Source organism: Podarcis gaigeae, assembly GCF_964106915.1.
Source record: "Podarcis gaigeae genome assembly, chromosome: 3".
In the NCBI taxonomy this organism is placed as follows: Eukaryota; Metazoa; Chordata; class Lepidosauria; order Squamata; family Lacertidae; genus Podarcis; species Podarcis gaigeae.
In genome coordinates, this window is record NC_139680.1 from 55357611 (window position 1) to 55370818 (window position 13208).

Sequence of the window (13208 nt, forward strand, 5' to 3'; positions counted from 1 at the left end):
TTACTTCAAGGCAGCTGCCGCCCTGCTTAAAAGAAACTTGAACCATGGTAGCATTTTTGTGGGGAAGGTTAAAATATCTGAAAACCAATTCAGCCTGAATTTTAGAAGAGAGAGAGAGTGCTTGTCAAATATGATATAATGCTTCTGCAGTTGTCCAAGAGCAGCCTTTGCACTGCTTTCCCTCAGTGTGTTGAAAAATGCAAACAGACATGTTAAAGCCATGTTTCCACGCCAATCACATTCCCGAAAGAGGACTCTGAGTAAGTGCTAGACAGATCTGTGTGTTCCAGGAGTGGCAGGAGGCTGCTGAGTCATCCTATGCTGAGTCATCCTATGGCTGGAGAGATGTAAGGAACCAACAGAAATGTAATTCTTGCTTAATATTAGAGTTGTTTTGCAGCTTTGTGATTCCTAGATTTCCTTTTTGCAAAAATTGTGTGTGGAGAAGTGCATTTCTGGTTAGTTTCACTTTATTATGTTCACTCTAACTGCACGGTTGTTGTCTAAGGATGTGTCTTCATGGTGCTCTATTCTGACCTCTTCTAGGACTGAATGTTTGATTCCTCCATCTGTTTGGGAGACTTTTACTTGTGTTTATCTCCTCATCTGCAAGGTTTGGGAGAGAGAAAGCGGGCACATGCCATTTATAAACACGTTAATTTAAGCTTCATAATTTATCAAATTATTCAATCAGTTAAAGAGGTGAAGACATTTTTTAAAACAAAAAAAACAAGCACAATGTCCAAAAGGCTATTCCAATATGTTTACAAAATGGTTCCAGCTTTCAAAAGGTTAGCTTTTAGGATTTTCCAGTTCTTGATCCATGTTTATAGTTACTGAAATATAATGAAGTAATGTTGAATATCTTCCTGATTTTGGCAGAGAACAAACTGGCCAGTCCTTCCATATGGCAGATGTAGTGGGTGTTTTCAATGAACAAGAAAGACTAAACTGAAACACACTTACTAGAGGATACAACCCACAAAACACAGTGTTTTCTCACATCCTTATAAAATCAAGAGATCTGTGCTAGCTTTACAAATTAGTTGTTCAGATTTTTCTGTGTGGTTCCTTGCTATTCCACCACTTGCTCCTCTCACCAGTGGATGGAGCCTAACAGAAAATACCCCAGGTAGGAGTTTTTCATCTCTCCCCTCAATCATTCTTCTCCATGCTTTCCCCCGTTAACTTACAGGATTAAACTGCAGTTGTGTTCTTTAATCATTAGTTGTTACCCAACATTTCTGTTCTGTTAGTGCAAGAAATTTCTGCTTGAAGAACAGAGCTTCTCTTCTTCTCTGCTGTTCCCTACACACACTCAGTCAGCTTCAGGGGGTTGAGGGAGGAGAAGAGGTCCCACTGCATGAACAGAATTCCCCTTTGGGAACATTGGCTACATTCCTTTTATAAAAAAATACAAATGTACAATTCTGATTTAACAAAATCGTGCAAGATCTGAAATATTAAAAGCAAATTTGGGTTGCTTAGTGCTCTTCATGCTAAAGAACTTATTTGCCAGCAGTGATATATAATGGGTTAGCAGCTTTTCGGTGGTAAAGGGAAAACCAGATTAAGGTAATGGCTTGCATTTTGATGATGTCTTGGGGATGCTGTGGAAAGCTTCTGGGGATGCACAGCACCACTGTAAACTGCCCTGTGGAACTGCCTAAAATGTATAAGCCTTATAGAAGCCACTGATCTCTCAGCAGCCCATTTCCCTCTAGGGATGGATTCATCTGTCAATTTAAGTTTCTTACTTTTCCATTCTTAAAATTCAGTTCTCTACTTTGCACAACTTGAACAACAACTAAAAATCTTCATGGAAATCCATCAGCATTTTGGTGTGAATTTCTCCTAAAATACACATTTTGATTTGCAGTTTTGGATAATATGCATATTTCTGAAAGCAATTTCTTTCCCATAATGTATCTTCATATGTTATCTTCACTAATGTGTCATTTTTATGCACGATTTTCCCTTAATATATGTGCTTTTGTACACAGCTTAGTTGGAAAACTACATCACAAAATTTGGAAGAGTGCATTTCATTCAGGGCTTCAGTTCACATATTGGTTCTAGAAGCACAGATTACATAGTTTCTCATTAAAATGGGAATAAATCTGAATTTCTGCCCAATCTGGAGATATAATACTGGCTTTCATTACAAGACTACTTATATATGAAGTTGTTTGAATACTTGGAAGGTGCTATATAAATGTTAAGTGTTATTTTTGCTAAATAGTTATTTGGAATATTAACCAAATGAAGCTCGAGCCAAAACAACTGCATCAGTGGCTTAAATTTCTCCATTGCAGAATATAAATGATACATAAGCACTGACTATACAATGGAGTTGGCAGCTAGACATTTTAAAATGTTAGACTAATTGATACCATCAGCACTTAACCGCACAAATATTCCACGGAGTTTACAGAAGTAAACGGGTCAGAGAAGATAAGGTACATAACATACGGTAATGGTTTAGCAGAGTGGTAAAAGAAAAATGCATTGCATAAAGGAAGCTGGTTTCGTGCTACTGGTGGTAGATGGTTGCAGTAAGACATGATATCAGTCTTTAAATGAGAACAGAATATTTCTGTTCTTCCAAAGGCCATTAAACTTTTCTGCTCTGTGGTCATAGTTTACAATATAGCCTACTTAGCCCTTATTACATTAATTCTCTCAAATGCTATGTGGAATAGTGTTCGCTGCTGATTTCTAGTAAGATGCATGGTTAAAGCTACTATCCCATTGACATATATTTGTCATCATCAAAGAGCAATGGCAGAAAATGAGAAGACAGAAGGAACAGGAGTATGTGCAAGAGATTTTTGAACTATCCAAAAGGGGAGAGGAGAGAACAAGAGGGGTCACCAGAATAAATGAACATCTTTTCTGCCCCAGGAATTGTGGGGCAGCTCTCTGGAAACTTTTGACCAGCAAGCAGGGATGAAATTTGATTCAGTTTGCATTTACAGGTGAACCTACCTAATCCACACTTCCAGAAACAATATGTGAACCAAGGCACAGCCATTTTAAAATTTTACACTTCTTCAATTTTGTAAAGTTCTCCATCGAGAAGACCAAGAATAACAGGCAAAATTTTGTTTTTCTAAAGGTCCATGGTGGACTAATAATAATAAATATTCATCATTTGCCAGAATAATAGAACAGTGCATGACCTTTTGTTTCATGTTTATATTCTCGCATTAAAAAGCCAATTATTTATCCCTAATGTGAAGCCTATTTTCCTTTAGATTAAAGCAGGCTTCACAGCACTATTCTCTGCATGTTCACTCAGAAATAAGGCTGCCGTCCTTACCATGTGTACTCAGAATTTAATGGGCCTTACTTCCAGGGAAGGAAGTAGGGATAAGTCCATAACCTTAATTAATATGTTTGACAAAGGGTCATGGATTCAATTTTCAAAGACAACTATAAAAATTATTGAGTCCTACCCATATTGCATTTTAAACCAAGTTACTATTTAAAAATGAATTAAAACACCATCAATATAAAAACAAACAAACCACTAATTAAATTTTAAAATCTGATTTAATGGAAACCTTTTAATTAAAAATAAGTAAGTCCCTTTTTATCCACCCTGACCTCAAGACAAGAACATGGCATAGCATGAAGTTTGTTGTTTTTCCATATTACATACCATGACTAATATTTCTGTAGGAACTTGGTACTCATTAAAATCAAGAGTTATTATTTCTGGCATCTGTCAAATCTCTTAAAATATTTAAATATTTTTTAAACAAATATTTGTCTGTAGTGATCTTCAGGCCCACTCACAATTGTCCTCAGTATTCTTGGACCCTGCATGCAAAAACCTAACCTTCGTATGTTTGTTCAATGAAATCCTACTCAGGGAAGGCATTTTTCCTCAATTCAGGGAAGTCAGCAACTCAGCTGGCAGAAAAGACCAAGCAAAATACATGTCACTCCAAGATGCACAGAAAGAGCGCAAGAATACCACTAAGCTCACTTCGCATTACAGTCATCATATTCTGTCACATCCACCTCTGTTAATTTAATTTAAGGAAATGTTGAAAGGGGCACTCCAGGGCTTGGGAGAAAAGCAACACTAAAGCATAGGTCTTGTGAATTCAGCTGAGGGACCAGAGGATGATACAGACTTCCCTCTCCCTGGCTGTATAGTTACATGCAGCCCCTTCCCCTGGTATAGCCACAGAAAGCACTACCAACATTGCTGGTGGTTGGGGACATAGCAGCTCCTGAAGGAGCGTCTCCACTCCCATCGTTCGGCCCGGACACTGAGGTCCAGCGCAAAGAGCCTTCTGACGGTTCCCTCACTGCAAGAAGCAAAGTTACAGGGAACCAGGCAGAGGGCCTTCTCCGTAGTGGCACCTGCCCTGTGGAAAGCCCTCCCATCAGATGTCAAGGAAATGAACAACCATCTGACTTTTAGAACATATCTGAAGGCAGCCCTGTTTAGGGAAGTTTTTTTAATGACTGATGTCTTAATGTATTTTTATTCTCCTGTTGGAAGCTGCCCAGAGTGGCTGGGGAAACCCAGCCAGATGGGTAGGGTATAAGTAATAAATTGTTGATGTTGTTGTTGTTGTTATAGTATACAGATTGGCGGTCGCTTTGAACTCGCCAGAGCAAACAAACGAACATTACCTGGATGTGCACCTGGATCAAGATGAAGAGTATGTTAGCCTTTGAGTTAGTATATTTTATCTCCAATCAAAATCAATGGGAGGAGGAAACCAAGGAGCTGTTTTCCTCAACTTCTGCCCTGGCTGGCACAAGCCTGGCAGGGCTTAGGAAGTCATGGTTCCTTCCACCGTCATCCAACATAGGATTGCTTGACCTGACTTGCTTTATACCAGGTTAAACTACTTGTTCAGCCAGCCCAGTACCAGTTACCGTAATAGCTAGCAGCTCTGCAATATCTCCAGTGGAAGTCTTTCCCTCCCAAGCTCTGCGACCCGATTCTTTTAACTCGAGATGCCAGCATGTGCTTTTGTGCATGTTTAGGATTGCAGTCTAAAACAATTAATTTAACCTAGCACAAACAATTATACAGCAAAATAAAGCAAAACAGCATGTAGCAGAATAAAAACCAATGGCACAGCCGCAAAGCATGAATAGCAGGAGAAAGGCTCAGTTTTTTTTAAAAAAAAATGCATAGCATTCTGTTTGTTTCATCTAGATGAAAGAAGACTGGATATTTATGGAGGCTTTGAAATGCCATTTCCAAATATACTACCAAAGCATTTTGGAAACAAATAGACACTCATAGAGAAGGCAGCAAATCCACTAATCCTGAATAAAATTCCCAGGGAACCATCTTTTACCCAAAGATTCTTCCCCTTGCAACCAACTATTTCCTCCCACCCACCCCCTCCATCTCTCCCTCTCTCCCTGAATGTTTCCAGATTGCCACTATTTTGTGAGTGAGATTCAATTGCATGCCAGCAAATTCAGGTTGTGCACTTAAAGTGGATTTGGGGTCTTGCACAACAAACTCACTTCCGAAAATGAGATTGGACATTTTGTGATAAGGAAAGTGACAGAAAGATCTACTGGAAAGTGTGGGAAACAATTGATGCAACATGGTATATTCTCCCTGCAAAAAAACTCAGAATGAATTCTCAGTGAATATTGGATGTCATATAACTTCTTGCAAACTAATCAGAATGAATGACTAATTAAACAGGTCATCCGGAAGAGACCTTTCTCTCGGCTGTCTAACCTTCTAACTTCTCTGCAAAACAAACTCCAAACTATTTCCATTTGTTTTCTGTCCTTCATACCACATTTCAGAAGACAAGAACTGAGAAAGTTTCCAAGGAGTGCCTGGAAAAATAGCTCCAGCATTCTGAATATGTTCCCTTGGTTGGGGAGGCGGGTGGTCAACTTATGTTTTAAATGCCCTTAGGTCTACCACACCTTTCCAGCACTACTGTTATATGTTGCTCAGATGAAAAAAAAAATCATCCCTTCCCCCCACATTTACTTCTTTGCCGAACGTCTAGAAAGAAGCCTGAAGCCTGGATCTTGCAAAGATGCATTACCCCTAACATGTGAGTGGCAGAGCTCCCTGGAGAAAAGGATAAGTAAGCTTGAATTATTTGATCTCCCAAACGTTAAGCTTAGCAACTGCTTTGTCGCAGATAAAGTTATTCCGCCTGCATTCTCTTGATGAATAATTCAGGAGGGACTGGAAGTACCAGAACTATAGTCCTTGCCAATTATGGATGCTAAGTTACATAAGACAAAAAGCATGGTGCTCTTTGCTGTAAACAACTATTCTTTTCGTAAGCTTTCCCGAATGCTTCCTTCTTCCTCCCCATCTCCCCTGTAAAATGGGCCTGTAAAAATAAATCAGTCTCATTCAAAGCCCTTGAGTAGGCTGGCTTGGAACAGTGTGGCAAGTTATTCAAGGACAAAATGGTGACATCCCATCCAGGGGGAACAGTTGGGCACTATTTCCAAAAGGTTCTTCCCTTTTTTACGAGGCTGGATTTGCCAGCAGCTGCACAGCAGTGACCCCTTATGGAAAAGTTGCTTGTGTCGTTAGGTTTCGCTCCCTCTTTTCTCTCTCACACACTCACTTTCTTTGATAATTTACTGTTCACTTTGCTGTGTTACATAGTTTAGAAGAAGTTCCCCCCCTCTCCAACATGCACATCCCATTCTACAGGTTGCAGTAAGAAATCCTGTTTTATCTTGTCATAAAATAAATACCAGTACTTGGTGGTAGTCAGCAGCAGAGCTACACAGAAGGACTCGACAATAGAGCACCGCAGAATTGCAGTCCTGCTGCCTGGAGGAACAGGGTTCCACTCTCGCAAGCCTGTCTCTCAGGAATGTCAAGAATGAATTCATAATCCACAGGCCTGAGAAACCATCAGAACCATAAGGCAGGTCTGCATAATTGTTCTCCATCAAACCAATCACAGTCCATCTGCTGTAAATGGTGTGCCATCCACCCCACTGACCAAAGGCTCAAAAAAACCTTGAGAACTACTGAGCAATATATATCAGGTGAGTTGTGTGTCAGATCAGAAATTTTGCCAAGCGGCTATGCATGCAGTTAAGAAGGGAGTTTGGGGTAGAGGTGCGGCTAGTCAGATGTGTATACAGTGGTACCTCGGGTTAAGAACGTAATTCATTCCGGAGGTCCATTCTCAACCTGAAACCGTTCTTAACCTGAAGCACCACTTTAGCTAATGGGGCCTCCTGCTGCTGCCGTGCCACCGGAGCACGATTTCTCTTCTCATCTTGAAGTAAAGTTCTTAACCCGAGGTAATATTTCTGGGTTAGCGGAGTCTGTAACCTGAAGCGTATGTAACCTGAGGTACCACTGTACCTGGTAATCAAGCCTTATTGGAAATTACAGTCAAAAACCAGAGAGCTTGTGGTCTTCCAGATGGTGTTCAACTCCAATAGGCCCCAGCAGGCATGGACAGTGGTCAGAGGTGATGCGATGTGTTGTCTAGCAACATCTGCTGGGGTATAGGCTCTTCGTCCCTTCTATACAGCTTAGTCTGTTCTATGGAAGCTGGCTATTGTTATTCAGCGGTGATGGAAATACATTCAGTTCGGACCCGGTGGTGTTCCAGAGCTGAGCTCCAATATGTCTTGCTACAATTTAAGACCTGACTGGAGGGGTTACTGTGATGACTCTCAGACACTCTTGTGCATTAGAGTGGTTTCACCTGTGCACTTTCTCTGCCCACAGTGACTTTCGGGTAGCTTGTTTTTCTAGGCATGGTCCTCTAGTACTCAAGACTTATATCTCCATATGTCAGCTGCTGTGGGTGAATATCACTCTCCTTTACAAAGGATGGGAAGAAATGCACCTGGATACATGGGAAGGGCCCATTGAAGTCATCATTCTGTGAGGAATAAGAAACACTTCACAAATTGCTTTTTGAACAAAATTAAACCAACTAGTATGTTTTTAATTTTATTTCTGACATGATCATCAGATATACCGTATTTTTCGCCCTATAGAACGTACTTTTTCCTCTCCAAAAATGAAGGGGAAATGTGTGTGCATCCTATGGGGCGAATGCAGGCTTTCGCTGAAGCCTGGAGAGCGAGAGGGGTCAGTGCACACCAACCCCTCTCGCTCTCCAGGCTTCACGCACTCTCCGCAAGCAGCGGGAGCCCAGCGCTGGGCTCCCGCTGCTTGCGGAGAGTTGCCTGCATGCTGAAGCCTGCGCGCGCTGAGCTCAGGGCGTCCAGGCTTCGCGCACCTCTCCGCAAGCAGTGGGAGCGCTCCCGCCACTTGCGGAGAGTTGCCTGCATGCTGAAGCCTGCCCTCGCTGAGCTCAGCGCATCCAGACTTCGCGGACCTCTCAGCAAGCAGCGGGAGCTAGCACTGGGCTCCCATGGCTTGCAGAGAGCTGCCTGTTTGGGGGCTGGGGTCAGGGGAAGCTCGGGCTTCCCCCGCCCCAGCCCCACGCCTGGGGGGAAAATAATTTTTCCCCTTTATTTCCCCCCAAAAAAACTAGGTGCGCCTTATGGGACGGTGCGTCCTATAGGGCGAAAAATACGGTAATCATCCCTAAAGGACCTTTTTTGTTTTGTTTTTTATGGACTGTAAAATGATCATGCATTCTCACAGGGCATACGCAAGCTAGCCACAATGGGATTGATTCCCCCCCCCCCCCAGTTTCCACACTCTTTTTTCATTTTCAACCTGACCCTTGCTTTCTGCAAAGATGGGGGTTATAAATAGTGTCCAATCACTTTTAAAGTTTCAAGGGTGGAGCATCTCTGTTCCATAACTCTAGCCTTCAAAATCCTCTTTTTGGAAGAGAAACCATGACATGGCCTGCTTTTGATTTTTGCGGTTTTTGAGGAGTTGTCATTATTTATATATTAATTTCTAGATTTGGCACTGCATCTGTGAATAAATTTGATTTCCAAGGGTATGGAAGCCAAACATTGTAATTTATTCCGACCGATAAAGTCTAATGAAAAGAAACAAATTGATGTCTGAAATATCCTGCAGTGACAAGTCTCATTTTGAATACAGCTGTTCCATTTTCTGCTGCAGTGACATTGCCAGTGCCTTCCAGATTTATTTACTACATTCTTTTGTCCTGAGTGCTTTACCACCAAGTGCATGAGAAGAACAAAAACAACAACATGGCACTTGATGTGATGCTCTAAACAACATGTTCCTGCCTCTTACTTCTGCAAGGCTTCTGAAGAAGGATCAAATGGCATCTTGAAGCCGAGTGTGGTATATACTGGCTTGGAACATGAGTTGAGAAGAATCTGATTCAAATCTCTGCTCAGTCGTGCTCTCAGAAGATGGTCCTAGACAAGTTACTATCTCTTGATCTTAGCCAAAAGGCTGAGAAGCAATTACATGCTACTATCTCTGTGACATCGGTATCATAATACTGACAAATACCAATGTTTCTCAGTGTTGTTTTGAAGGTAACATTAAATGAAATGGTTTGGGGGATGCACTACATGAGAACACTTGCTGTTTCTCATCTTGTAAATCAGGGATGGAAAATCTTTGGCCTTATTTCATGATATACAAGCATGTTGCCTTGCCCAGTTCATGATGCCGTGCCCGCAGGTCTGAACCTTTTTCTGAACCAAACTTGCAAGAATTCAACAAAAGGCGCTAAATGTTGGGACCCTATGAGAACAAATGTAAGTTCCAAAGGCCAAGGAGTATCAGCGTCCAACTGCCTTGATCCTATGTGTTGCCATTCTCCATCGGGCCATGGTGGGAGCTCCTCCAACTGTGCTGCAGCCGGGAGGAGGAAAAGCCCCACCCCGCATGGCCAGGCTGCAATCTCAGCTCCCCTATGATTACAGAGGTAACACCCATTTTGTCCTAATGTACTTACTAGTCCAACTGATTTAACTGGCTGCATTATTCCCTCACATTGATTCCCAAAAAATTTTTTATATAGAGCTGAAGTCATGAGCCAAAGTATAATCACTGATTAGAGATGACAAATACATGATTTAGGACCTGTTCTGACAGTCTTCCACAAATTTTGTTTTATTTTTATTTGCTGGAGAATAAATGCAGAAAGGGGAGACAACTACATTTCTTGTCAACACAGAGAAGCAGAAAAATGGTTTTGTTTTCAAAAACTCGGAAAGAGGTACAATGAGTCATTAAACATTACTCAAAGGAGATTAAGGACAAATAACAAAAGTAAATCCCTACTTCTACAGCTGAATACTAATCTAGTACCATGGGAAGAAAGTAAGTATCAGCTTGTTTCTGGCTTTAGTACAAGCAAACCCAAGTTCATGTCCCATTGTATTTTATGGGATGTAGCTCAGTGGTAGAGCATCTTCTTTGCGAGCAGAAGGTCCCAGGTTCTATCCCCGGAATACTAGCTACAGCCAGTCAGCGCTGTAGACAATGCTGAGCTAGTAGCACCAGTGTTTTGATTTGACTAAGACAGCTCCCCATGTTTTCAGGATTACAACTTCTTAAAGTCTCAATGAAGGGAGGTGGCCTTTACATTCATCATAATGTGGCTATTGAAAAGCAGTTCAGAGGAAATTTATAATCCCATTGCTACACTCAACAGGAAAAAACTATGATGATGATAATTTATTAGATGATGAAGATGAAGATGAAGATGATGATAATTTATTACTTATACCCCACCCATCTGGCTGGGCCTCCCCAGCCACTCTGGGCAGTTTCCAACAGAATATTAAAACATGATAAAACATGAAACATTAAAAACTTCCCTAAACAAGGCTGCCTTCAGGTGTCTTCTAAAAGTCAGATAGTTGTTTATTTCCTTGACATCTGAAGGGAGGGTGTTACACAGGTCAGACGTCACCACCAAGAAGGCCCTCTGCCTGGTTCCCTGTAACCTCACTTCTCATGGTGAGGGAACCGCCAGAAGGCCCTTGGCGCTGGACCTCAGTTTCCAGGCTGGACGATAGGGGTGGAGATGCTCCTTCAGGTATACTAGTCTGAGGCTATTTACAGCTTTAAAGGTTAGCACCAACACTTTGAATTGTGCTTGGAAACGTACTAGGAGCCAATGAATATATTTCATTGAGCAAAGCATGCTAGCGAGAAACTTTAATCAACATTGAAAAGAACATTTGCTTTCATGAGTCTTTCTTGTGAATATACATTATATATATTATTTATTAAATTTATATCCCCCTTCATCCCACAGGTGTGGAACGTCCATAGAAAAGTAACACTAAAAGGGAACTAGCATGGAGGCAACCCTTTGGTCATTATTTATGATAGTGTGTGATAAACTCCTGCAATTTAGGTTTACCAAAAAGTAGAGGTGGCTGAATATGACAGTTTTGGATTCTCTATTTCTTGTTTTTCCACTTCCCTACGTTTCCACATCAGTTTGAAAATTTTGTAAAATACGTCCTCCTGAAAATTCATCAGAATTCTGGCACAAATTTCTCTTCTTATACACATTTTTATAAGCACTTTTGCTTAATATACACATTTTGGCAAAGCAATTTCCCCATGCAACTTGCATTTTTGGTGTGCTTTTTCACTAACACATTCATTTCTATGCACAGTTTACCCTGCATTTCTGTACACATCTCCTGGCTAGAGAACTGCATTGCAAAATCAGAGATGTGTGAATTTTCAAGGCTGGCTGTGTTTTCATTTGTGTGGTGTTTTGGAAAGTGAGAACTATATAGATAGGTTCGTCTTTAAATGCTAACTGAATCTCATTTGTCCCCCATCCCTACCAAAATGCAACTTTTTTCTCAATTATACACCGCGGAAGAAAACCAGAACACAGAAACTAAACAGGAAGGAATTCAGTGACTAAAGAACAATTTAAAGTGAGATAGGAGCATTTTTTAACCATGTGGATTTCATTACAAGTGATCAAAGTATGACATGGAATACAGGGAAAGGAAATAAACCCACATGGGCCTTTGATTGATTAAATGCGACCTAAATCTAGCAGTTTGACTGCTTTTAATAGTTAAAGATTTATATGGACACAGTTAAGTTTTTAAAATCAATCAGGTTCGTTTTTGTTCTCTGAGCAGTGCTATGACAAGCTCTCCATATAAGCAGCAGATGCAGCTAGACGAAAAGCTGTTCACAAGCCCGTTAAGACTGAAGTCCTATACAATTACCTGGAATAAGTGCCCTTGAACTTAATGGGGTTTACTTCTGTCTGGACATGTCTAGGACTGCAATGTTAGTAGCCTTACTGCATTAAACAATACATGGACTTCTTGCTGGAGAATAGTTATACATGAGAATAGGTATTTAGAGTCTCTTGTTTTTAACAAGACCTCTATTACCGAACCCTGGTCTACAGTTATGTGAAAAGCGCCATATAATAAATGCTCAGAAATTGCATGTTCTGCAGATTACAAAGTGGTAATTACATCTGAAGTCACCCAAAGGCACAGGCAGTGATTAGTGGGAGACCAGAAATTTTGAATCACCAGATTTCACTTGAGGAAGAACCACTTAATTACCTGACTCTTACGTGGTCCGCGAATACCCTATAATTACTAGCACTTTAGGAGAACCCTACTGAAAGGATAAGCTTGTTGAGTGAGATGGGAGCTTTTCAAATGCATTTGATCTTTTAATGGCTATGTATTGAAATCCATGGGAAGCAGTTCCCACTATTACCGTATTTTTCGCCCTATAGGACGCACTTTTCCCCCTCCAAAAATGAAGGGGAAATGTGTGTGCGTCCTATGGGGCGAATGCAGGCTTTCGCTAAAGCCTGGAGAGCGAGAGGGGTCGGTGTGCACTGACCTCTCTCGCTCTCCAGGCTTCGCAGACCTCTCCGCAAGCAGCGGGAGCGCTCCCACTGCTTGCGGAGAGTTGCCTGCATGCTGAAGCCTGCGCGCGCTGAGATCAGCGCATCCAGGCTTCGCAGACCTCTCCGCAAGCAGCGGGAGCCAGCGCTGGGCTCCCACGGCTTGCAGAGAGCTGCCTGTTTGGGGGCTGGGGTCAGGGGAAGCTCGGGCTGGGGGGGAAATAATTTCCCCCTTTATTTCCCCTCCAAAAAAACTAGGTGCGCCTTATGGGACAGTGCGTCCTATAGGGCGAAAAATACGGTAATTCCTCAAGGAGCCAGAGCAAGCCTAGGTTTCATCAGCGGCTGAATTAATTTTAAGAATTGTCTATTTGGGAAGGCAGGAAATCACGAAAGACCAAAATTGTGCCTGGATCAGCTGTGCTAGTGAGGATGAAAGCTCAT

General features: G+C 41.6%; 1 long non-coding RNA gene across 1 annotated transcript in view; it reads left to right on the top strand.

Annotated features, from left to right (window-relative positions):
• The first annotated feature begins 1051 nt into the window (after window positions 1-1051).
• Window positions 1052-13208, top strand: part of LOC310841063 — a 50749-nt gene continuing 38592 nt past the window's right edge. The window contains exons 1-2 of the long non-coding RNA XR_014562313.1: window positions 1052-1132; window positions 6015-6095. This is a non-coding gene — a long non-coding RNA (uncharacterized lncRNA). The remainder of the gene's footprint in view (window positions 1133-6014; window positions 6096-13208) is intronic.